Source organism: Linepithema humile, chromosome 1, assembly GCF_040581485.1.
Source record: "Linepithema humile isolate Giens D197 chromosome 1, Lhum_UNIL_v1.0, whole genome shotgun sequence".
In the NCBI taxonomy this organism is placed as follows: domain Eukaryota; kingdom Metazoa; phylum Arthropoda; class Insecta; order Hymenoptera; family Formicidae; genus Linepithema; species Linepithema humile.
Window position 1 is genome coordinate 31,220,871 of NC_090128.1, and position 25,893 is coordinate 31,246,763.

The window sequence follows — 25,893 nt, forward strand, 5'->3', positions numbered from 1 at the left end:
AAACGTTTTTTTAATATGACTGTTGGAAAGTATAGTAAAATTGAAAAGAAAAAGGAATTTTTGTTTTTGTCTTATTGTTAGAATAGAAAAACCGTTCGCTACTGAATTTTTTTTTTAAAACACTGTGATTTTTTTTCTGCTCTTTCCCCAACAGTGACAATTTATGTTTGCCTCATTTTTTATTTTTTTGAGACAGTTTTGACATATATGTATTTAGATGCTACGCAAAATTTTTATAAATTTATTTAGCTTATTTATAATTAATTCAATTATCATTATCTTTCTTTATTATATTTTAAGAATCGCAATGCAACGCGAAATTTGAATGGCACATCGAGATAATCTGCGCGAAACATGCTAATTGTAAAGCCGCGAATCGAGAAGCACCTATATTCTGTAAGATTGGCAAGAAACTTTTTCCAAGTCACAGTAAATAAGTTTTCGAAATATTCAATTTCAAACATAAAACATAATGTTACATTAATATTACGACAACATTCAATATATTAAGACAGATTTAGACAAGTGATAAGACGGTTTTGACTGAACTACTTATAGACGCTAAGGGGCTGAGCACAATGAAAAGCACAGGCAATAGGAACAGGAAATAACATAGAAGAGAAAGAGAAAAAAGCTATTTCTCTCTCTTTCTTTCCTATATTATTCCCTGTTCCTATTGCCTGTGCTTTTCATTGTGCTCAGCCCCTAACCCTTTCATTTCCACTGGAACAAATATGTTTCATAATAGGTTCAAAATACTCCACTACTCTACTCTACGAGATGCTATTTAAACAATTAGTATCAATAGATTATGAACATGTGTATAATGTGCTGATTTATATATTTTATTTATTCATCTTTTTTATAAAGTGTTTATTTTTAAAGTATATTATTTTAATCTTTTTTTATTTGCAAAAATAGGTCAAGGGTAAAAGGATTAAATAAAACAATATGTACAAAAAAAGAAAGTAAATTTTATTTTATTTTATTTGTGAAGATATTTTGCTAGAATTGAATATGCAATAAATGTTTTTGTTTTTTTATACGATTAGTTTCTTTCTACTTCTCACATTTTACTATGACGATGAATCGTACTTACAGCTGAAACTGTTGCTGTCGTAATAATAACTGTGATCGCAGTACTAATCGCTTTAATCTATTTTTGTAAACCAAAAAAAAGAGCGCTCTGCTTTCGCTCTTAGATAGATTCGCTTAGTTTCAGAAGAGGAGCGTATCCAGTACTGTAGAATACATTTGTATACCTCTTTTTATTTTTAATATTTATGCAAATACGTTAAATATTTTTTAGAAATTACTGCATACATTCAATATATTTTTTCAATATGTAATTTCTTATAATAGAAATTGATACCACCGAGGAAGCTGGACTTCTTGCTCGATGCTTTAGATCGCACATAATGCCAAACGAACAGAGACGATGATCTTCTGCATGCATAGCGAAACTGTATTACTATATTTTTGTTTTAGATTGTATAATTATGGAATAGTGCTTTATTTCTAATATTGTAACAAACCGATGAATAAACTATCTTACACAGTACATATAATAATGTATTGAGTTAATATATTTTATCGTTGGTGATATTCCTACGTAATTTATCATTTTTACTCGCTATCAAACCTCCTCTTTCTTTGTATTATAGAAAATAATTTTTGTAGTTGTATCAATTTCATTACTCATTATTATAGCTATATCTGTTGATAAAAATCAGTTCACGATAGAGTAATTGCAAGTGCCTTGAGAAATACAATGAATGAGTTTTTTGTTATCTTTGTTTGTTGACAGTTCATGATTCTGCAGTTCAGATTCCAGAACCTCTTTTCGGGCATGGTTGCTTTTCGGTCGTCAGGATTAATGCGGCAGAACGTATCTTAATTTATCCCAAAACCAAAGATCTCTCCATTATTCGTACATATTCATAGATATGTACGCTTTCAGGATCAAAATTATTTGTCGGCCCGATGTCACCATACAAGATCAATATCACTTGCGTCCGACCTTCGTTTAACGCTTGGCGATAAGAAGCCCGAAACTACATTCTTCCCCAGATGCTCTCCAAAAAATTTGACGAGAGTACCACTCTTGTTCGTCTAGAATTCTCCACGGATTTAACAATATTATCCGGTATCCATTCGTCCGCTAACCAATTTTGATAGTGAACACACAATTTGGATGGTATCGGGCTACTCTGTAGCTTCGGTATCAGCTCGCTATAAAATCGTGATCTTTGTACGAAAAGCTCACAAACGCATCGTACAATTTGTCCTTATCCAACTCCTCTTTCGTCACAAACCATAAACACCACTGATGTGCAAAAAGTCATATTTTAATGTGCTCTTGATCTGTATTTGTAATGCAGACTAAAAATACAAATAATTAATCCAATAAGAGCAATTACTGCACTGATAATGCTGATAATCACTGTTGTGTCAGACGGACAAAACTCGTCCCAGATCATTTCTGATATGGATGTATTTTTTCTATGACATATTATTTTAGACATTTCGATTATTTCGGCTTTTGAATGAATAAAATTGTAGAAACCTCTAGCATCACAGTCGCATTCCCACGGATTTTCATGTAACATCAAATGAATTAAATTGGTAGTTTTCCTAAAACCTCAGCACGTTAAAATGTATTCTTAACAATTTATTATTGTGTAGTTCTAAAACCTGAAATAAATAATTCAATTTTAAGTTTTAATCATAACATTTATTTATAATATGTTTACATAATATACAGTTTTACGGTTTTATATACGGTTTTATATCTGCCATATATATATTTTATATAGTGTTGCGCCCGCGAACGGTCTTTCCGTCACAAACGGCACGCACAAAAAAAAGAACACTTTTATGAACACAACAGAAACTTTATTTCACTCAAACACTGAACGGTAATGCACAGAACAAGCCCGTTTAAATTGTACACCGCTGAGCTAGCAGAAACACGTCCGCACTTTTCTGCAGCTCCCGAAAATCTGACATCTGTCTCCTTGTTTACATTCTCTTAGCAACAACTTGTTTATTTACAATATCCTAGTAACTGTTAAACATTTACTATTTCTTAGCAACTATCCTCTTTTATTAACTCCGCAAATCAATATATCGATCGCGGTTCTATCAGCTGTCAAACGCGATATCGGGCGACGAAAATCAAAACGGCGAGGACGCAACACTTCCCCCTTTCTTCAAAATTGTCGTCCCGACAATTATTCCAGAGTTCCAATGTTGTCCTCTTGTGATGATTATAAGGTACCAAGATTCTTCTTCGCTCTACCCTATGCTGCTGCAGTAGGTTACCAAGCGTAAATCGTCGGTCCTTATTTCGTTGATTTCAGGGCACCCAAACGATTTTCTTGCTCTACCTTGAGCTTCTGCTGCAAGTTACCGAGCTTCGTTCCTAGGTCCCAATCAACCTTACATCCAAGCGTCTTGCAATCGAGTTTTTCGGACAAGAGGGGGGGTAGCTTCCGTGGACCCTTCGCCTTTAAAAAGACTCCTCAAGTCCCTGTCTCGGTATTTACCCTTCGTCCCACGGGAAAACCACGGTCAAAAACCGTGGGCGAGACAGTCTTCAATCAATTGTTCTTCACTTCTTTCCATTTCCATTCCTTTAACTGCTTTCTATTTCCAAACAGTTCCATGTTCGTAAAGATGAAATCTTCAGAACACTAAAAAAAATAAAACTCAAACAAGTAAATTGATTACAAAAGAAAAATATTAGTTAGGGCTTCGGATGTAATAAAACTTTCTATAATTCCTAAATTTGTCAAATTGTTTAAAATTAATTTAAAAATTTTCAAAATTAACAAAATTTTATCAAGATTAATTAATTTTTTTTTTTTCTTCATTGGTCACATTAGGACACTCTGACCGATAGTACCCCTGTTCACCACACTGCCAACATTCTTTATTTTCTCTATTAGAAAAACTATTTTCATTAACTTCTTTTATGACTTTTGCTTTTTCAATCGCTAATTTTAGCGATGTTATCTCTTCTAATTGAAGGGTTCTCTTGATGAATCCATCATTTAGCGCGTTTATAAATTGCGCACACGCAATTTTCTCGCGGACTTCAACTGTACATTCCACAAGTCCATAAGTTCATAAGTTAATCTAACAAGTCTTTCTATCTCAGCACCTAAATCCGAAACATCTTCTCCAAATTTTTGCCGACGATTCGTAAATTGAGTGTAATATGTACCTGAGAGGCATCCCTCTCCAAAACGTAATTCCAATTTTGATTTTAATTCGTCAAAATTTAAATTTTCTATTTCGGACACATTCTAACACCGAACGTGCCTTTCCCCTCAAACAAGAAGCTAACGCGAAAGTTTTTACTCTATTCGACCAATTATTTGCACTAGCTATCAAATTAAATTGTACAAAGAATTCGCGTAAAGATCCCGTTCCGTCATAAACATCAGGCTTTAATTTATAACCCAAATTCATAGCATTTGCACACAATTCATCTCGCGGTATTAAATTTTCGCGACTAGCGTTATTTTGAGAGTTATTATGTGCACGACTTAGCTGGGTTAGTTATTCTTCAAATCCCTGCATCGCCAAATCTCGCCGCTCCAATTCCATCTGCAACCGCTCCCGTTCCTGTCTGCGCTCCTCCCGAAGCTGCTCCAGCTCCTGCAGGATCGCTCTCAACGTTTCCGTTTCGGCAGACATCGCTGAGGTTTGCGAGCGCGTTCTCCTTGGCGTATGCGTAGTTGCCATTCCCAAAAACAATAAATCACTGCACAGTCCGATCGTTCGTTATGATCCCGGACGAGCCCCCAAAATGTTGCGCCCGCGAACGGTCTTTCCATCACAAACGGCACGCACAAAAGAAAGAACACTTTTATGAACACAACAGAAACTTTATTTCACTCAAACACTGAACGGTAATGCACAGAACAAGCCCGTTTAAATTGTACACCGCTGAGCTAGCAGAAACACGTCCGCACTTTTCTGCAGCTCCCGAAAATCTGACATCTGTCTCTTTGTTTACATTCTCTTAGCAACAACTTGTTTATTTACAATATCCTAGTAACTGTTAAACATTTACTATTTCTTAGTGTTACGTCCTAACCTGGAGGGAAAGGAGCGGGTCAGGTATACGGACGGACGCAACAATAAAAGTATAAATTTGTGGTGTTTGCTCGCTGGTCGGTATGAGGAGAGGCGACCGCGCGAGCCGAACGATTTTCCTTGGCTGAGAACAGGTCAACGATCGTAAAGACCGATATTACCCTGTTAGAGGCCCCAACCAATCGTTCGTGGTTCCTTTTTCTAGTCAAGAGAATTAACTCCTTTTACCAAGGGCGGAACCTCGTGCAATTTTCAAAAGGAGAGGTGTTTGAGAGAGAGAGAGGTGAGAGAGAGAGAGAGAGAGATGATTGTGAAAATTAAACTTACTACTTGGATGTCTTCGAAATGTATTTAGATCTCCAATCCTAAAGTCCAGGTGTAGTCGGCCTTGAGGTGTACTTGATCCTCCTGAGGTCAGTTAGTGGTATCCGCACTGGGTCGATCGGAGACTGATTGCAGCTGAGGGGGATGAGAGTGAAGGGCCACGGCCGATGAGCGTTATATCCTTCGCGCCGAGAAAACTGATCGGAGGCGTTGCACAGATCCTCGTATTCGTAGTCAAAATAATTTCTTTGAACACCGATGTATTCTGAATTGTCTTCCGTAACCGGTCTCGTGTACTGGAGAAGTAATTGGCGCGCACGGTATTTTACTCTCCCACGTCGCGTCTTAGATTTGGGCATGAAGGATAATGTCGTCAATCTGAAAATTCCAGGCTAAAAGCATGCGATGGTCCGCACCACGATTAGCGGGGATACAGAAACCAAGTACAACGTGCGGTGGTCCGCACCGGAGCAAATAGTTCTGAGTGCTGATTCAGAGAGATAACTGGGTGGTTGGGTGTTAGGTAGGGTGTAGGTTGTACACGAGAAAAGAGATTGAATAGTTTTAACAGACACTTTACTGAATCTATTTTATTACAAACTCTTACAGTCACTTAAAAATGTTGTGAATTGTTTCTAAGTCCCAATATTCAAACTGTTCGGGTAATACTAAAAGCCTCTCTCTACTAACTGGCTGACTCTCTAACTAAAAACTGCTTAACTGCTTTCACGAGTGGGTGTCTTCCTTTTATACTCGAAATTTTGGGTTCTAGAAGGGAGACATTCCTTCCGAGGGGTTGTTAATAAAAATAAGATAAAAAAGGTTGTTTGAAGATTAATAAATGGATTGCTCGAATGACATGTATATTGTTCCGTCGGCTTTTCTGTCGGCGAAAATTCAAAGTCTACTATCGCGGTCGCGTGTCTTATCTCGACAAATTTTTGATTGAAGGCCTAAAAGATTATTATGGTACATTCGGGATCTTAAATCATTAAAATAATATTTTTGGAACGTTTCTTTGAATTTTCCCGACTGGTCGTGAGAAACTTGTGCAAGGGAAAGGTCCGTACAGGACGTAACATATGCAATTATTAAATTTTGTAAAACTGTTTTTATTATGAATGAATATGATACACAAAAAAATAATTATATATATATACATATATATATATATATACACTCACCCGAAAAAAAAGCGGTACACTGAAAATGTGGGAAAAATTCATCAAATTTCAACTGACGATAACTTCGTAAATAATAAAGATAGAAAGTTCTATAAAATATGGAAATGAAGCTAAAAATCTCTACTTTAAGAATCAATTTATTTCAATGTTGCAAAATAAATTTATTGAAAATAGCGGATGACAAAACGCGAGCATGCAAAATTGAAAAATAATGGTTCGAGTTTGCGACGGTGCACGGTATAAACAAAAAATTGTAGCTTATTGGGATCAAAAGCGTACGAAAGTACAGAGTCTCCTCTTTAAAATGCTTTTTTATGCATCTCGATACGATGATTTTTCGCCGAGAGATTCGCATTTGAAGAAAAAGGCAGATTCTTACTTCAAATGCGAATCTCTCAGCGAAAAATCATCGTATCGAGATGCATAAAAAAGCATTTTAAAGAGGAGACTCTGTACTTTCGTACGCTTTTGATCCCAATAAGCTACAATTTTTTGTTTATACCGTGCACCGTCGCAAACTCGAACCATTATTTTTCAATCAATTGTTTTGCATCCGAAGGAGATGTCTGCAGATCTTTTGTGATTTCTCCGCCCTGACTTTTTGTTTATGCTCGACCGCACATTGCGAGAAGAGTGCTTGATTTCTCTTGATCTTTTTCTTTCGAGACGCGTTACTTATTCGTACGATTTCGTCAAAGTAAACAATAATTAATCTTTTCGCATTGAAATTATTGGTCAATTATGGCGACGATAAGTCCTGAAAAAGCTGCTCAAGTTGTAGCGTTAATTGAAGATGGGAGAAGTCGAAGGTACGTTGCTGAGGCACTTGATTTATCAGTGTCAACCGTGCAACGTGCTTATGCTAGGTACTTGGAGACTAATTCTGTCCAAAGAAGACCTGGTTCGGGACGTCCTCGTTGTACGAATGAAAACGATGACCGATTTATTGTTTTAAATTCATTAAGAGACAGACATCGAACGGCTGTTCAAATTCGAAACAATTTAAGAGATGTCCGCGAATGTAATGTATCCGTTGACACTATTCGAAACAGATTAGCGGAACACGGTCTTTTTCCGCGCAGGCCAGGAAATGTACCTTCGCTTATGCGTCGCCATCGCGTAACTCGACTCAATTTTGCTGTCGAGCATGCAGGCTGGACATATGCAGAATGGAGTACCGTTCTTTTTAGCGACGAATCTCGTTTTTGTCTGTATTCTTCAGACGGACGAGAACGAGTATACCGTCGCGTTGGAGAACGATTTGCAGACTGTACTGTAAGTGAGAGGCCTAGAAGTAAGAATCTGCCTTTTTCTTCAAATGCGAATCTCTCGGCGAAAAATCATCGTATCGAGATGCATAAAAAAGCATTTTAAAGAGGAGACTCTGTACTTTCGTACGCTTTTGATCCCAATAAGCTACAATTTTTTGTTTATACCGTGCACCGTCGCAAACTCGAACCATTATTTTTCAATTTTGCATGCTCGCGCTTTGTCATCCGCCATTTTCAATAAATTTATTTTGCAACATTGAAATAAATTGATTCTTAAAGTAGAGATTTTTAGCTTCATTTCCATATTTTATAGAACTTTCTATCTTTATTATTTACGAAGTTATCGTCAGTTGAAATTTGATGAATTTTTCCCACATTTTCAGTGTACCGCTTTTTTTTCGGATAAGTGTATATAGACCAATCAATTTCCTTATGCTTATGCGTTATGCTTTATGTAAAAGCTTGTGCTCTCGGCTTTAGTCTGAACATTTCAGCCGATTTCCGTGGTATACGCTTCCTTTCCTCTCCTTACCGCGCGCGCCGCAGCCGCTAGGGCCAGCGCCGCCGAGCGTTAGGAGCGACACTATCTGATTATGAGTGGGTTCTTCTCCCTATTTATTAAAATTTAAAAAAATGTATTAAAATTTATTAAAAATAAATTTTTTATTTTTAAATTTATTAAGTGGAAATATTTCAATAGATTTCCACGTCACCCATGAGATACTAATGCTGACGCGTTTTATTTTAAATGGTTTCCCCCGTAGACCTATTCCACTAAAGATAAAAATAAATTCTTAATTTTAAAAAAATATATATAAAAAAGATTTTCTTAATTAGATTTTCTTGGCCTTTTATGAGAATAAACAATTGATGCAATAATGTAGATAAAAACCACTTTTTGAAAAACGTGTCAGTATTAGTACCTCATGGGTGACATAGAAATCTATTGAAATATTTCCACTTAATAAATTTAAAAATAAAAAATTTATTTTTAATAAATTTTAATACATTTTTTTAAATTTTAATAAATAGGGAGAAGAACCCACTCATAATCAGATAGTGTCGCTCCTAACGCTCGGCGGCGCTGGCCCTAGCGGCTGCGGCGCGCGCGGTAAGGAGAGGAAAGGAGGCGTATACCACGGAAATCGGCTGAAATGTTCAGACTAATTCCGAGCACTGATTTATATAATAAGAACATACAAAATTTATGACGGTTTCAGGTACACTCAATCCTTGAATAGCAGTATTTCCAATAAGCTCAATGACTGAACTCTCTGCTTCATCAAGTTTATCTTCTACATGAGGTCCTCCGCCAGTCTTTGTTAAGCTTTTCCTTCTATTACTCTCTTTATTTTTTACATTGCCTTTGATATTATAGAATGTCTGGAAAATTGTTAAATTTACATACAATAATATTATGAAGAAATGACACTGTTATGGACAAAGTTGTCTAAAAGATAATTATAAATTATAAAAAAAGACTTACTTTCTTCCATTTATCTGCAGTTTTTATTGAACCGGGCATACTATTTTACTTTTCAGCAATTTCATTTCACAATTGTTTCTTTCTTTTGTTTGTACAATTATTGCTTAATTTTGCAGAATTTAATTCCGAATGAGCTTTTACAAATTCTATGAGAGCCATTTTCTGATCAATATCAACATATTGCTTTTTCATTTTATTAATATTATTAGGCTCGACAGCACTTTCCATTTTCACAAATATATTTAAAAAAATATATTTAAAATATTAACTATAATAAATACAACTTTTTCAGCGCCCTTGCAAGAAACGTTAACCAAAGAAACAGTAACCAAATGAAAGTTATAAACAACAATTTAAAGAAACGTATAGAATTGCGCCAAGCTCCCTCTTGGTCGTTTCTTATTGGTTAAAATTTTCGCTGTAATGATGGCAACATCGCACTCTTCTCACTTCATGAGATTGTGCTAAATGTCATCTCGGATGAGTTCGAGAATACCAAAACACGTTGAATAGTGGGATGCAGAAAGTGACATTTCGCACTAGTGACAAAATTTCACACATTTCAAGAATCGACCCCCTGGTTCTACCTGTGTGGATCCCGCCAAAAGTACACCAGTGCGCATCCATCGTACGTCACTGTTTTTACGCTCGTTAGGCCGCACATGCGCGCCCATCCGAGCAAGTCTGGGAGCACTGCCTCCGAGCGGCTCGGTACGGCCCGGCCCGACGAGCCCGGTGAATTCCAGGACATTGACGGTCCGTCGCTCCCCATCACGCTCGCGTACACAGAGACCACGTCCCCGTGCCGTTTGAGCGGAGAGAGAGATCCACCCTTGTTGTGGGACGCCGCTTCCTCCCATGCCAGACCGCATCCGTTTCTCACCCAAGACCGGGAGAAAAAGGATCGGCCCCAGACACAAGAGGACCGGCACCCACATCCCTTCCCTTTAAACGGGGCCACCGAAGTGGCCCCACCAGAGACCCGTCCCGCCGGAGCAGCAGCCCCGGCCAGGACAGGCCTCAACTATGGGGGGAGCACCCCCCTGGCCAGTCGCCCCACTGGGCTAACGAACCTGGCCGCCCGTGCACGGAGGGGAGATAAAAATCTCCCCCTAACGGTGCCATGCTACAGGGGATTTGTAGTCGGAGTCCCCATCTCCTACCGGCGATTGGGCAAGCCCTAAGGGAGTCGTCGGGCTCCCTGTTCCCCCATAGGAGGAACTATGCGCTCTTGGCACCGCAGAAACACCTTTTCAGGTATTCCCCCGGTGAGCCCTCTCACCACGACAAGGTGGCGCACAACGAGAGGGCCAGGATACCTTCATGGTTTCTTGCTCTACCCTGAGCCACTTTCGCTGCAGGTTATCGAGCTCCATCTTCTTATATTCAATCGACTTTCTTTTCGAATTTTTCTGGTTTTTTTTTTGTTTTCTAGTTTCTCATTTTTGGACAAGAGGGGTATTCACCGTGGACCCTTCGCCCTAAAAAGGACTTCTCAAGCCCTCTGCTTTGGCATTCGCCCTTCGGCTCACAGGAAAACCACGACTCAAAAACCGTGAGCAAAACAATTTTCTATGAAAGCTTTAAAATTCTTTTCTCTTTTCCATTTTTCTTTCTAACTTTGTCCTTATTCCTTCCAAAATTTCCTTTCCTTCCTTTCTTCAAATATCCTTTCTCCACTTCTTTTTTTCAAATATCCTTTCCACTTCCTTTCTTCAAATATTCTTTCTCCTTCTCTTTTCTTTTTAGGAAACTCTAAACAGAAATTAAAATAAGCAGAATCAAATAAATAAAATTAATTTCTAAACACATAAAGAAATTATTTCTCCATTTCTTTCATTAATACGGGTTAACAGATGTTTCAACTTCATTAAAAGATTCCAAAAAACTATTTTCATGAATTTCTTTCACGGTTTTCGCTCTCTCAATTGCTAATTTTAATGAGGAAACTCCCTCTAATTGATGAGTCCGTTTTATGAATTAATCATTCAGCGCATTAACAAATTGCGCACACGCTATCTTTTCTCGGACTTCTGCCGAACATTCTGAATAGGCTAACCTTGACAACCTTTCTATGTCAGCGCCTAAATTCGATATTTCCTCACCAAATTTTTGTCGTCTATTTGTAAATTGCGTGTAATACGTCCCGGAGAGATGACCCTCACCAAATCGTAACTCTAATTTTGATTTTAATTCTGCGAAACTTAAATTTTCGATCTCCGAAACACAATCTAATACCGTTCTTGCCTTTCCCCTAAGACAGGATGCTAACGCAATAGTTTTTGCATTCTCTGTTCAATTATTTGCACTCGCGATTAAATTAAACTGAGAAAAGAATTCCCTTAAAGATCCCGTCCCGTCATACATATCTAGTTTCAATTTATACCCTAAATTCACCGACACTGAATTTACGTGCGCGCACCATAGACTTATATGAATAGACGGAGCATACCGCTAAAAGCATGTCCCTGAGCGAGTAATCGGACTGCGATAGAAATAGGGAGTGTACCAGCGCTCTCTCTCTCTTCGCGCATGCTTATAGTGTTAGCTTTTCCATCAAATACACAGCAACATATTTGCTCTTCATTCAATATGTTATAAAAATGCCTCGAAAATGTGCAGTGTGCAGTTGTGAACAAAATAAAGGAATACTTTTTCATAAGTAAGTATTTATTCTAACCAACGCATATTTATATTTATTCACATTTACTACTCTCATATATCAGTTTTGGCATCCTAACCTTTATTTTACAATTGTATAAAAGTACTTTTAAATATATTTTTAAACAAATTTTATGTAAAACATTGCTATGTAAAATTATAAAATTACAGAAAAAGTAATGAATCCTTTAATGTAAATACAAGAGAGAAATTTTAAATTTGTTACTTACATTTAATGTGATATATTTGTTAATATTACTTGGACATTAATAGAATTTTTATAATTATTTCTTTTCTTCTATTACAGATTACCTACTAAAGAAGAAATTAAAAAAAAATGGATAGATTTTATAAAATTTAAACATGGGACAGCGTGGCGAGAAATTAAAAATATATTTATTTGTGAGTTACATTTTGATGCTGTGTCATATAAACCTTCAATAATATCTAATCCAGACAGGAAATATTTGAAATCAGATGCTGTACCAATATTAGCTATAGATTCTGATACGAATTTTGATATTGATCACTATAATAAAGAAATAAGTACAACAGAGATATATACTACTAAAAATCAATTTTATACAATGAATGAAACTTTACTTAAAAAAAATAATACACATAAAGAAATAAATACACAAACATATACTGATCAAGAACAACTCTGTACAAGTAAAAGTTTATTGGAAATTGAAAATCAAAATATAAAACAAACTGATAATTTTCAAGAAAACCCTTTAAAAAAGGAAAGGTAATATTATTATACTTATTATTAATGATAGTTTTATTTTTTATTCTATTTTTTCTAGTTCTATTTTTTATTCTTTGCTACTTTATAATTAATAGAAATAATAAAATTATTAATAATAAAATAAATTTATAGAAAAAAGCAACACAACATTCCCATTAGACGTCCTCGAATAGGAAAGCCACGTTATCTTGGGGATATTAAATCATGGAATCTAGAAAATCCTGAACGATTAAAACAATATTTGGAATTGACAACAAAACATATTACACAATTAAAACAACGGAATGGTACATTGGAAAAAAAATGTCAAAGATATAAGAAAAAAATAACAAATTTAAAAAACCTATTGCTTCATTTGAAAGAACAAAATTTAATATCAAATGATATAGAATGAAAACTCAGTGTATGTATATAAACAAAATTTCTTTATAAAGTAACGAATCTATATATTACACATGTACATTATGTATTAATTTTTGTAAATAAAAATTATAATAAATTACAATATATTATTATACTTCTAAAAAAATAATATTCTTAACATAAATGTCCTTAATAAATTTTGCACTTTCCGTATGTTTCTTAGGGATCAATGAGTGCTCCAGTCATAAGATTAATTAACAGAGCTTTAACATCGTCAAAACAGAAATATTCAGAAGATCTTCAATCGTTTGCAGTAACTCTGCATTTTTATTCTGCAAAAGCATACGAATATATAAGAACTAATTTTATGAATAGTCTTCCTCACCCAAAAACACTTTCAAGATGGTATAAAAATATTAATTGTGATCCTGGAATCAATGAACAAGCTATTGAATCGATAAAGGTAAAGTGTAAGAAAAGAAGAGAAAATGATAAACCATTATATTTTAGTATGACTATGGATGAAATGTCTATAAAAGAAAAAATTGAATATTATGGTCGAGAATGCTGTGGGTATGTTGACATTGGTATTAATAATGATATTAATATTGAGAATAATAATAACATACCTACAGCACGTTATGCGTTGGTTATAATGTTAGTATAAATGATGACTGGAAGCTTCCTATAGCATATTATTTAATCAATAGTTTATGCAGCGATGAACGCGTAGCAATTATTAATCAATGTTTAGAACAATTACATGCAATCGATGCAAATATTGTTTCAATAACAGCTGATAGTGCTGCATGTAATTTATCAACATTTAAAAAACTTGGTGCTTCTCTCGATATTGACAATCTTAAACCATTTTTTAGTCATCCGCCAATAAGAAAAAATGTTTATATACTTTTAGACGCTTGTCATATGCTCAAGTTAATTAGAAATTGTTTGGCTTCTAAAGGTACACTTATTGATGGTGACAATAACATTATTAATTGGTTATATATTATTAAACTTGTTCAGCTACAAGAAAAAAAGGGTTTGCATTTAGGCACCAAAATACGAAAACGTCATATAATGTGGCAACAAGAAAAAATGAAAGTTGCACTTGCTGCCCAAACATTAAGTCTAAGTGTAGGTAATGCATTAATATTTTGCAGAGAAACGTTAAAATATCCAGAGTTTTTAGAATCCGCTGCAACATCCCGTTTCTGTATCTATATAAATAATATTTTTGACTTATTAAACAGCAGAAATTTATTTTGTAAAACTTCTACAAAACAATGTATCACTCGAGAAAATCTTGATAACATCAAAATACAAGTTAACGATTTTATTACATATTTGTCTTCATTACGCGATCAACATTAAACTCATCTCGAAAAACAGGTTTCTTAGGAATGATAATTTGCTTAAAAAGTATGATTGGTATCGCCGAAATGTTATTTGAAGATAATTGTGTAACGGTGCGGCTCCCCGTATGGGAGCGGTTAGCACGGTTAAGCTCGCCGGTGCCAGGATTCGGAATGCGGAACGGGTGAGACTCCAAATAAGTAGGCGCGGTTAGTCGTAAACTATGATATATATTTTAGCTTTCTTATGTACAATATATACAGGGTGTTCTGCCGTCGGACTTGGTTCGGCCAAGCTAGGCGAAAGAATATCGGTAGGCGCAAGATGCAAAGTAATGAATACAAAGAATAGTGGTAACCGCATGATACCGTAACGAAAGTAAGGAATAGCGGTAGGCGCAAGATGCAAAGTAATGAATACAAAGAATAGTGGTAACCGCAAGATACCGTAACGAAAGTAAGGAATAGCGGTAGGCGCAAGATGCAAAGCAACGATTACAAAGAATAGCGGTAAACGCAAGGTACCGTACAGAATAGCGGTAAGCGTAAGATGCAAAGTAATGAATACAAAGAATAGTGGTAACCGCAAGATACCGTAACGAAAGTAAGGAATAGCGGTAGGCGCAAGATGCAAAGCAACGAATACAAAGAAAAGCGGTATGCCGGGTATAGCGGTAAGCGCACGCGGTCGGAGGCCGGGAGCACCCGGCTGAGTCAGGGAGCGCCCTGGCTCGGGTACGGAAATCGGTCGGGAACCGGGAGCACCCGGTAGAGTCAGGGAGCGCCCTGGCTCGTATACGGAGATCGGTCGGGAACCGGGAGCACCCGGTAGAGTCAGGGAGCGCCCTGGCTCGTATACGGAGATCGGTCGGGAACCGGGAGCACCCGGTAGAGTCAGGGAGCGCCCTGGCTCGTATAGGATTGGCTTCGAGGTGTCACGCTCGAAGCCGGACGGGACTGTCCCGGTCTCGGCCGAGACCGGCCTTTTATACCCGTCACGGTGATCCCCACCCGTGACGGGCTCCCACCTAGCCGCCGTTCGGACCGGGTTCGGTCTCCGAACTGGCGGTTCGTAGGGATGACGCCTTAAGGCGTCGTCACAATTGTTTCAAATTTTTGATGACATATAAATTGTCACAAGATCACCTCGAAACATTTTTTAGTGCAATCCGTAGTCGAGGAGGTTTTAATAACAATCCTACTGCATGGGAGTTCAAAACAGCTTTGAAACGATTGATGGCAAAAGCAGACATATGCATTTTGCATAATGCAAATTGCCATATATTAGATGACACTAAACTAGTCATGAGTGATAAAGTATTAGAAGGACAATCAGAAGAAATTCTTGATGAAACCAATTTATTTCTTCAGGAACATAACTATTGTATTAATTTTGAAATTAATTTGAGTGAATATGCTTACGAAGTAATTATGTATATTGCAGGCTTTGTATCAAAAAGTATAGCTAAACATTTGCAATGTGAACATTGTAAAAAATATTTAACAGACACAAAGATATTATCTAAATTACAAATTTTAAAATGTAGAGGAGCTCTTACTAATGCTTCACCTGATGTAATAGAAATATGCATCACGACAGAAAAAATTTTAAAAACTAATACAAACAAATTAACAAAAAAAATGCAATTTCTATATTAAGCTTAAAAGTATTAAAAAATATAAAATCCAGTATTTTTAGTTCTAAAGATTATTTAAATCATATTTTAGAGCAAACTTATTTGGAAAATCATCGGCACCAATTAGTAAAACTAATTATAAAAAAATATTTAATAGTAAGATTAAATCATATTGCAAAAACTAAGAATGATGCAACAAAACGAATAAGGTCAATGCATTCAAGACTGATTATTTTTAAGAATCAATAAATAAATTAATATTATACACACATATTCAAGCAAGCTAATATATATAATTTATATTTTACAATTACGTTTCTTTCAATTTAGTACAATAATAGTTTTTTTTTATTATTGAAGCAAGTATATTCTATAAATGAATGCGTGCATTGTTTACTTTTTGGTGCAATATTATTTTATTTATTTATTCATAAACAGATTATTTTATAAATGAATGGCGTATTCTCTAACTTTGGTGCAAAAATTTAAGTTAAAGTTTCTTTTATTTTATGTAAGCAGATTATTTTATAAATGAATGCGTGTATTCTTTAACTTTGATGCAAAAGTAGTTTTGTTCTTTTATTATATGTAAGCAGATTATATATTTTATAATCTTTAATTTTGGTGAAAAAAAATAGTTTTTGTTTTTTTATTATATGTATGTATAAGTAAGTATCAGACTGGATTTTGTGAATAAATTTGTGTATTTTTTAATTTCGGTACAATTATATTTTCTCTTTATTACATACAATATAATTTTTTTTACATGTAAGAAAATTATATATTTCAAATAAATGCTTTTGTATTTTAATTTTGTTGCAAAAAATAATTTTTTGTTTTATTATATATAATTATTTTATGTTTAAAAATTTTAATTGTAAATTAAATAATTATTTAATTTACAATTAAATTATAATTAATATATTAATTATATAATAGATTTTTATTTGTAAATTTATTATTTATTTAATTTGTAATTTTATAATTAATTATAACTAATTACTATTTTTATAACTAATGCAGTTTTATTAAAATAAAATTTTTAATTATAAATTATATTTCTATACATTGAATAAAAATATAAAATGATATAAAAACAAAGAATATTTTTTAGATAAATTTTATGTAAATGTAATTTATTGTTAAACAAAATGCAAATGTATATGTGTGTATATGTATTTGCACATTTGCATTTTGTTTCATAATAAATTATGTTTACTTGAGTTCTTTATTTCCCTACATTTTTCGGAACAGCGCATGCGCGAAGAAGAGAGAGAACGCTGGTACACTCCCTATTTCTATCGCAGTCCGATTACTCGCTCAGGGACACGTTTTTCTTAGGAGGAGATAGGCAATGCTCCGTCTATTCATATAAGTCTATGTTCTTAGTACAGCCATAGTTGGCGTTCTATAGTGAATTTTTTCTTGAAATTTTACTTATATGTATATGTACATCTGCTTTAATTACATAGTAAGTATAATTTACAAATATAAATTTTGAACTTCACAATTTTCATAAAATAATATAGTAAATAAAATATAAGGGTGCATTCGTTTATGCAGCGGTTAGCGCATCCACTGCGTTTATCATCTGCTAGTCACGTTATCTAATTTACCGAACGCACACCTGCGTGAATGGCTGCGTGAATGGATTTAAAAGCATTGGCGAAGTTGCATTACGTTGTGTCTATACAAAATTTTGCGAAAATAATGAAGACGGGATCAAAACATTCTTAAATTGAGAGTTCTCTGATCCTTTTTCTATATCAGCTGTAGACGAAATCATTACATGGTTAGGAACTATTGCAGCAGAACCTGTACCTGAGATAAATTTACAAAAACAAATCCCAAAACATTACAAAATTTGTTTATAGAAAATTCAGACAGTTTAAAATTTTATAATGTGTTTAGATTTTCAATCTACATTTAATACGTGTGCATTTTTAGGTTAATTTGATTGTAAATACGAATATCGTAAACTTTAAAAAATTTTTCCATTATATAATACTTATCTTGGATTACTTTTACTTTTGCGGGATCGATTTCGAGGAGTTGTTCTACCCCTTTTTGATTTTTTATTTTAATAAAATCTATTTTCACATTTTAATTAATCAATGTGGATGCAGATAATTAAGCTAGATTCGCAATGGGTGTATTCGTTTACGCAGTACTGCAAGCAGAGCATCCAGAGCAGGACCTCCGAAGTACCTGCGCAGATGAGATACATCCCTGCGTAAACGAACGACAAACTGCGCTGCAGTTATTTTCGCAGGCGGAGTAAACGAACGACATCTGCGGCAGTAACTGCATAAACGAATGCACCCTAATAGTACATAAAATAATATTTCCCTAAGTTTGTCAAATAATTGGCAGCCATGAATTAAACACAAATCACCTCGACTCATCTCTTTAGCTGTGTATATTTGTGTCGGGCTGTGTCGTTGTAGGAAAACATGTCGAACACTGTGTGATTTTGTATCGCTTGTGTCTCTTGGTGGAAAACTATCAATTTTCTTATTAAAGTGTGTTCTTTTACATAAATAAAGTGTTCTTTGATTTCCGCGAGTTCTGTTGACGTGTGCGATACTTCGTTCCGCGGGCGCAACATTTTGGGGACTCGTCCGGGATCGAAGCGATTATTCAGTGGTGCAGTGCAGTGCGGAGCAGTGGTTTCATCATGTCAACGGTTTACTCGCCGAGAAAAACACGTTCCCAGACTCCATCAACGTCGGCTGAGTCGGAGACGCTGCGTGCAATTCTGCAGGAGCTCGGACAGCTTTGGGAGGAGTAAAGACAGGAGCGGGAGCAAATTCAAACGGAGCGGGAGCAAATTCAAGCAGAATTGAAGCAGCGGGACGAGGCGCTGAGCAGATTAAAGCAGCAGATTAACTAGATAAGTCGTTCCAATAATAATACTCAGAATGGCAATCAGGGCAAGAGTTCTGCGACGGGAAATGTTTCGTGCGCGCCATAGACTTATATGAATAGACGGAGCATTGCCTATCTCCTCCTAAGAAAAACGTGTCCCTGAGCGAGTAATCGAACTGCGATAGAAATAGGGAGTGTACCAGCGTTCTCTCTCTTCTTCGCGCATGCGCTGTTCCGAAAAATGTAGGGAAATAAAGAACTCAAGTAAACATAATTTATTATGAAACAAAATGCAAATGTGCAAATACATATACACACATATACATTTGCATTTTGTTTAACAATAAATTACATTTACATAAAATTTATCTAAAAAATATTCTTTGTTTTTATATCATTTTATATTTTTATTCAATGTATAGAAATATAATTTATAATTAAAAATTTTATTTTAATAAAACTGCATTAGTTATAAAAATAGTAATTAGTTATAATTAATTATAAAATTACAAATTAAATAAATAATAAATTTACAAATAAAAATCTATTATATAATTAATATATTAATTATAATTTAATTGTAAATTAAATAATTATTTAATTTACAATTAAAATTTTTAAACATAAAATAATTATATATAATAAAACAAAAAATTATTTTTTGCAACAAAATTAAAATACAAAAGCATTTATTTGAAATATATAATTTTCTTACATGTAAAAAAAATTATATTGTATGTAATAAAGAGAAAATATAATTGTACCGAAATTGAAAAATACACAAATTTATTCACAAAATCCAGTCTGATACTTACTTATACATACATATAATAAAAAAACAAAAACTATTTTTTTTCACCAAAATTAAAGATTATAAAATATATAATCTGCTTACATATAATAAAAGAACAAAACTACTTTTGCATCAAAGTTAAAGAATACACGCATTCATTTATAAAATAATCTGCTTACATAAAATAAAAGAAACTTTAACTTAAATTTTTGCACCAAAGTTAGAGAATACGCCATTCATTTATAAAATAATCTGTTTATGAATAAATAAATAAAATAATATTGCACCAAAAAGTAAACAATGCACGCATTCATTTATAGAATATACTTGCTTCAATAATAAAAAAAAACTATTATTGTACTAAATTGAAAGAAACGTAATTGTAAAATATAAATTATATATATTAGCTTGCTTGAATATGTGTGTATAATATTAATTTATTTATTGATTCTTAAAAATAATCAGTCTTGAATGCATTGACCTTATTCGTTTTGTTGCATCATTCTTAGTTTTTGCAATATGATTTAATCTTACTATTAAATATTTTTTTATAATTAGTTTTACTAATTGGTGCCGATGATTTTCCAAATAAGTTTGCTCTAAAATATGATTTAAATAATCTTTAGAACTAAAAATACTGGATTTTATATTTTTTAATACTTTTAAGCTTAATATAGAAATTGCATTTTTTTTGTTAATTTGTTTGTATTAGTTTTTAAAATTTTTTCTGTCGTGATGCATATTTCTATTACATCAGGTGAAGCATTAGTAAGAGCTCCTCTACATTTTAAAATTTGTAATTTAGATAATATCTTTGTGTCTGTTAAATATTTTTTACAATGTTCACATTGCAAATGTTTAGCTATACTTTTTGATACAAAGCCTGCAATATACATAATTACTTCGTAAGCATATTCACTCAAATTAATTTCAAAATTAATACAATAGTTATGTTCCTGAAGAAATAAATTGGTTTCATCAAGAATTTCTTCTGATTGTCCTTCTAATACTTTATCACTCATGACTAGTTTAGTGTCATCTAATATATGGCAATTTGCATTATGCAAAATGCATATGTCTGCTTTTGCCATCAATCGTTTCAAAGCTGTTTTGAACTCCCATGCAGTAGGATTGTTATTAAAACCTCCTCGACTACGGATTGCACTAAAAAATGTTTCGAGGTGATCTTGTGACAATTTATATGTCATCAAAAATTTGAAACAATTGTGACGACGCCTTAAGGCGTCATCCCTACGAACCGCCAGTTCGGAGACCGAACCCGGTCCGAACGGCGGCTAGGTGGGAGCCCGTCACGGGTGGGGATCACCGTGACGGGTATAAAAGGCCGGTCTCGGCCGAGACCGGGACAGTCCCGTCCGGCTTCGAGCGTGACACCTCGAAGCCAATCCTATACGAGCCAGGGCGCTCCCTGACTCTACCGGGTGCTCCCGGTTCCCGACCGATCTCCGTATACGAGCCAGGGCGCTCCCTGACTCTACCGGGTGCTCCCGGTTCCCGACCGATCTCCGTATACGAGCCAGGGCGCTCCCTGACTCTACCGGGTGCTCCCGGTTCCCGACCGATTTCCGTACCCGAGCCAGGGCGCTCCCTGACTCAGCCGGGTGCTCCCGGCCTCCGACCGCGTGCGCTTACCGCTATACCCGGCATACCGCTTTTCTTTGTATTCGTTGCTTTGCATCTTGCGCCTACCGCTATTCCTTACTTTCGTTACGGTATCTTGCGGTTACCACTATTCTTTGTATTCATTACTTTGCATCTTACGCTTACCGCTATTCTGTACGGTACCTTGCGTTTACCGCTATTCTTTGTAATCGTTGCTTTGCATCTTGCGCCTACCGCTATTCCTTACTTTCGTTACGGTATCTTGCGGTTACCACTATTCTTTGTATTCATTACTTTGCATCTTGCGCCTACCGCTATTCCTTACTTTCGTTACGGTATCATGCGGTTACCACTATTCTTTGTATTCATTACTTTGCATCTTGCGCCTACCGATATTCTTTCGCCTAGCTTGGCCGAACCAAGTCCGACGGCAGAACACCCTGTATATATTGTACATAAGAAAGCTAAAATATATATCATAGTTTACGACTAACCGCGCCTACTTATTTGGAGTCTCACCCGTTCCGCATTCCGAATCCTGGCACCGGCGAGCTTAACCGTGCTAACCGCTCCCATACGGGGAGCCGCACCGTTACACAATTATCTTCAAATAACATTTCGGCGATACCAATCATACTTTTTAAGCAAATTATCATTCCTAAGAAACCTGTTTTTCGAGATGAGTTTAATGTTGATCGCGTAATGAAGACAAATATGTAATAAAATCGTTAACTTGTATTTTGATGTTATCAAGATTTTCTCGAGTGATACATTGTTTTGTAGAAGTTTTACAAAATAAATTTCTGCTGTTTAATAAGTCAAAAATATTATTTATATAGATACAGAAACGGGATGTTGCAGCGGATTCTAAAAACTCTGGATATTTTAACGTTTCTCTGCAAAATATTAATGCATTACCTACACTTAGACTTAATGTTTGGGCAGCAAGTGCAACTTTCATTTTTTCTTGTTGCCACATTATATGACGTTTTCGTATTTTGGTGCCTAAATGCAAACCCTTTTTTTCTTGTAGCTGAACAAGTTTAATAATATATAACCAATTAATAATGTTATTGTCACCATCAATAAGTGTACCTTTAGAAGCCAAACAATTTCTAATTAACTTGAGCATATGACAAGCGTCTAAAAGTATATAAACATTTTTTCTTATTGGCGGATGACTAAAAAATGGTTTAAGATTGTCAATATCGAGAGAAGCACCAAGTTTTTTAAATGTTGATAAATTACATGCAGCACTATCAGCTGTTATTGAAACAATATTTGCATCGATTGCATGTAATTGTTCTAAACATTGATTAATAATTGCTACGCGTTCATCGCTGCATAAACTATTGATTAAATAATATGCTATAGGAAGCTTCCAGTCATCATTTATACTAACATTATAACCAACGCATAACGTGCTGTAGGTATGTTATTATTATTCTCAATATTAATATCATTATTAATACCAATGTCAACATACCCACAGCATTCTCGACCATAATATTCAATTTTTTCTTTTATAGACATTTCATCCATAGTCATACTAAAATATAATGGTTTATCATTTTCTCTTCTTTTCTTACACTTTACCTTTATCGATTCAATAGCTTGTTCATTGATTCCAGGATCACAATTAATATTTTTATACCATCTTGAAAGTGTTTTTGGGTGAGGAAGACTATTCATAAAATTAGTTCTTATATATTCGTATGCTTTTGCAGAATAAAAATGCAGAGTTACTGCAAACGATTGAAGATCTTCTGAATATTTCTGTTTTGACGATGTTAAAGCTCTGTTAATTAATCTTATGACTGGAGCACTCATTGATCCCTAAGAAACATACGGAAAGTGCAAAATTTATTAAGGACATTTATGTTAAGAATATTATTTTTTTAGAAGTATAATATATTGTAATTTATTATAATTTTTATTTACAAAAATTAATACATAATGTACATGTGTAATATATAGATTCGTTACTTTATAAAGAAATTTTGTTTATATACATACACTGAGTTTTCATTCTATATCATTTGATATTAAATTTTGTTCTTTCAAATGAAGCAATAGGTTTTTTAAATTTGTTATTTTTTTCTTATATCTTTGACATTTTTTTTCCAATGTACCATTCCGTTGTTTTAATTGTGTAATATGTTTTGTTGTCAATTCCAAATATTGTTTTAATCGTTCAGGATTTTCTAGATTCCATGATTTAATATCCCCAAGATAACGTGGCTTTCCTATTCGAGGACGTCTAATGGGAATGTTGTGTTGCTTTTTTCTATAAATTTATTTTATTATTAATAATTTTATTATTTCTATTAATTATAAAGTAGCAAAGAATAAAAAATAGAACTAGAAAAAATAGAATAAAAAATAAAACTATCATTAATAATAAGTATAATAATATTACCTTTCCTTTTTTAAAGGGTTTTCTTGAAAATTATCAGTTTGTTTTATATTTTGATTTTCAATTTCCAATAAACTTTTACTTGTACAGAGTTGTTCTTGATCAGTATATGTTTGTGTATTTATTTCTTTATGTGTATTATTTTTTTTAAGTAAAGTTTCATTCATTGTATAAAATTGATTTTTAGTAGTATATATCTCTGTTGTACTTATTTCTTTATTATAGTGATCAATATCAAAATTCGTATCAGAATCTATAGCTAATATTGGTACAGCATCTGATTTCAAATATTTCCTGTCTGGATTAGATATTATTGAAGGTTTATATGACGCAGCATCAAAATGTAACTCACAAATAAATATATTTTTAATTTCTCGCCACGCTGTCCCATGTTTAAATTTTATAAAATCTATCCATTTTTTTTTAATTTCTTCTTTAGTAGGTAATCTGTAATAGAAGAAAAGAAATAATTATAAAAATTCTATTAATGTCCAAGTAATATTAACAAATATATCACATTAAATGTAAGTAACAAATTTAAAATTTCTTTCTTGTATTTACATTAAAGGATTCATTACTTTTTCTGTAATTTTATAATTTTACATAGCAATGTTTTACATAAAATTTGTTTAAAAATATATTTAAAAGTACTTTTATACAATTGTAAAATAAAGGTTAGGATGCCAAAACTGATATATGAGAGTAGTAAATGTGAATAAATATAAATATGCGTTGGTTAGAATAAATACTTACTTATGAAAAAGTATTCCTTTATTTTGTTCACAACTGCACACTGCACATTTTCGAGGCATTTTTATAACATATTGAATGAAGAGCAAATATGTTGCTGTGTATTTGATGGAAAAGCTAACACTATAAGCATGCGCGAAGAGAGAGAGAGCGCTGGTACACTCCCTATTTCTATCGCAGTCCGATTACTCGCTCAGGGACATGCTTTTAGCGGTATGCTCCGTCTATTCATATAAGTCTATGACTAAGAATTATAATAATATGGGTGCTTACGACAAATAATCGGATCTCTAATCGGACCGAGCAGTGGTACTCAATCGACACTTTCCAAATTTCCCTAGACTAATCCGGAATCTGAATCACTGTCTCCGCACTAATCGGACTAGATTAGAAATTAGTTAAGGAAATAAAGGCAACGAAAAACGCAGCGTGATGAAATAACATTCCACGAAATCCAACATTTATAAAACAAAGGTATTACTATTTATTATTTCTCTAATATTTAATATTGCTATGTTTATCAAACATATATTAATAAAACTGATTGTATTTTGTTAATATAAGTTGTAAAAGGAAAAACAAATCATAACCTCACTTTAATTGTTTATTTTACTTAATTAATATTTAATTTAATTAATATTTTTCATAAATATTAACTTGTATGTTAGGATAAAGAAAATGAATTCGCAAAGTAATGAACACGATGCTACAAATCCATCTGATCTTGAAAATTCACATGATATTGAGCAAAATCAATTTGATATGTATATTTATTATAAAACTGCAAATAATTTTGTTATTTTATTATTATTATGTTTCTTGTTTTGTTATTATTATTATATACACACATAGAATAATACGTTATTATTAATTTTCACATAAATGTCTTAAAATTTATTGACTTTGGATATGTCTTTTGAGTCATTATCTGCAATGTAAATATCAGCAATATCAAGATATATCAAAGTATATAAACAATATATTATAAGCTTTTTTTGTCAATTTTGTAAATTTGTAAAATAGCAATAATCAAAAATTTCTGTGAGTTACACAAGACATGCTATAATTATGTAATTACCTTCAAAGTTGTTTATTGTCTATAGATATGTAATACTTGCAAAACATAGTCTCAAAAATTATAAGTTCAACATTAAAAATTATCAGCTTAAACAAGATGCTAAATAAATTTTATTTTACAATGTAAATTTGTTTTATACATATTCCTATTATTTTATAAGGAATTATAACATAAAACATTAAAATGTTTGTAATATTATATACAAATATTTTTTCTGAAATCTTGAT

General features: G+C 33.7%; 2 long non-coding RNA genes across 5 annotated transcripts; one reads left to right on the plus strand and one right to left on the minus strand.

The window, feature by feature from the left end:
- Window positions 1-11,777: 11,777 nt before the first annotated feature.
- Window positions 11,778-13,386, plus strand: LOC136997436 (uncharacterized). Of its 3 annotated transcripts, XR_010888184.1 has the most exons (4): window positions 11,800-12,033; window positions 12,340-12,783; window positions 12,916-13,186; window positions 13,370-13,386. It is a non-coding gene; the product is annotated as an uncharacterized lncRNA (long non-coding RNA). The 3 variants fall into 3 exon arrangements; XR_010888183.1 differs by lacking the exon at window positions 13,370-13,386 and having other exon boundaries at window positions 11,778-12,033; window positions 12,916-13,087; XR_010888185.1 differs by lacking the exon at window positions 13,370-13,386 and having other exon boundaries at window positions 11,795-12,033; window positions 12,489-12,783; window positions 12,916-13,087.
- Window positions 13,387-23,243: 9,857 nt separating this feature from the next.
- LOC136997435 (uncharacterized) lies at window positions 23,244-24,795 on the minus strand. 2 transcript variants are annotated; one of them, XR_010888182.1, is made up of 4 exons: window positions 24,592-24,785; window positions 23,842-24,285; window positions 23,439-23,709; window positions 23,244-23,258 (listed from the first exon to the last, which is right to left on the minus strand). It is a non-coding gene; the product is annotated as an uncharacterized lncRNA (long non-coding RNA). The 2 variants fall into 2 exon arrangements; XR_010888181.1 differs by lacking the exon at window positions 23,244-23,258 and having other exon boundaries at window positions 23,313-23,709; window positions 24,592-24,795.
- Between the last annotated feature and the right edge of the window lie 1,098 nt (window positions 24,796-25,893).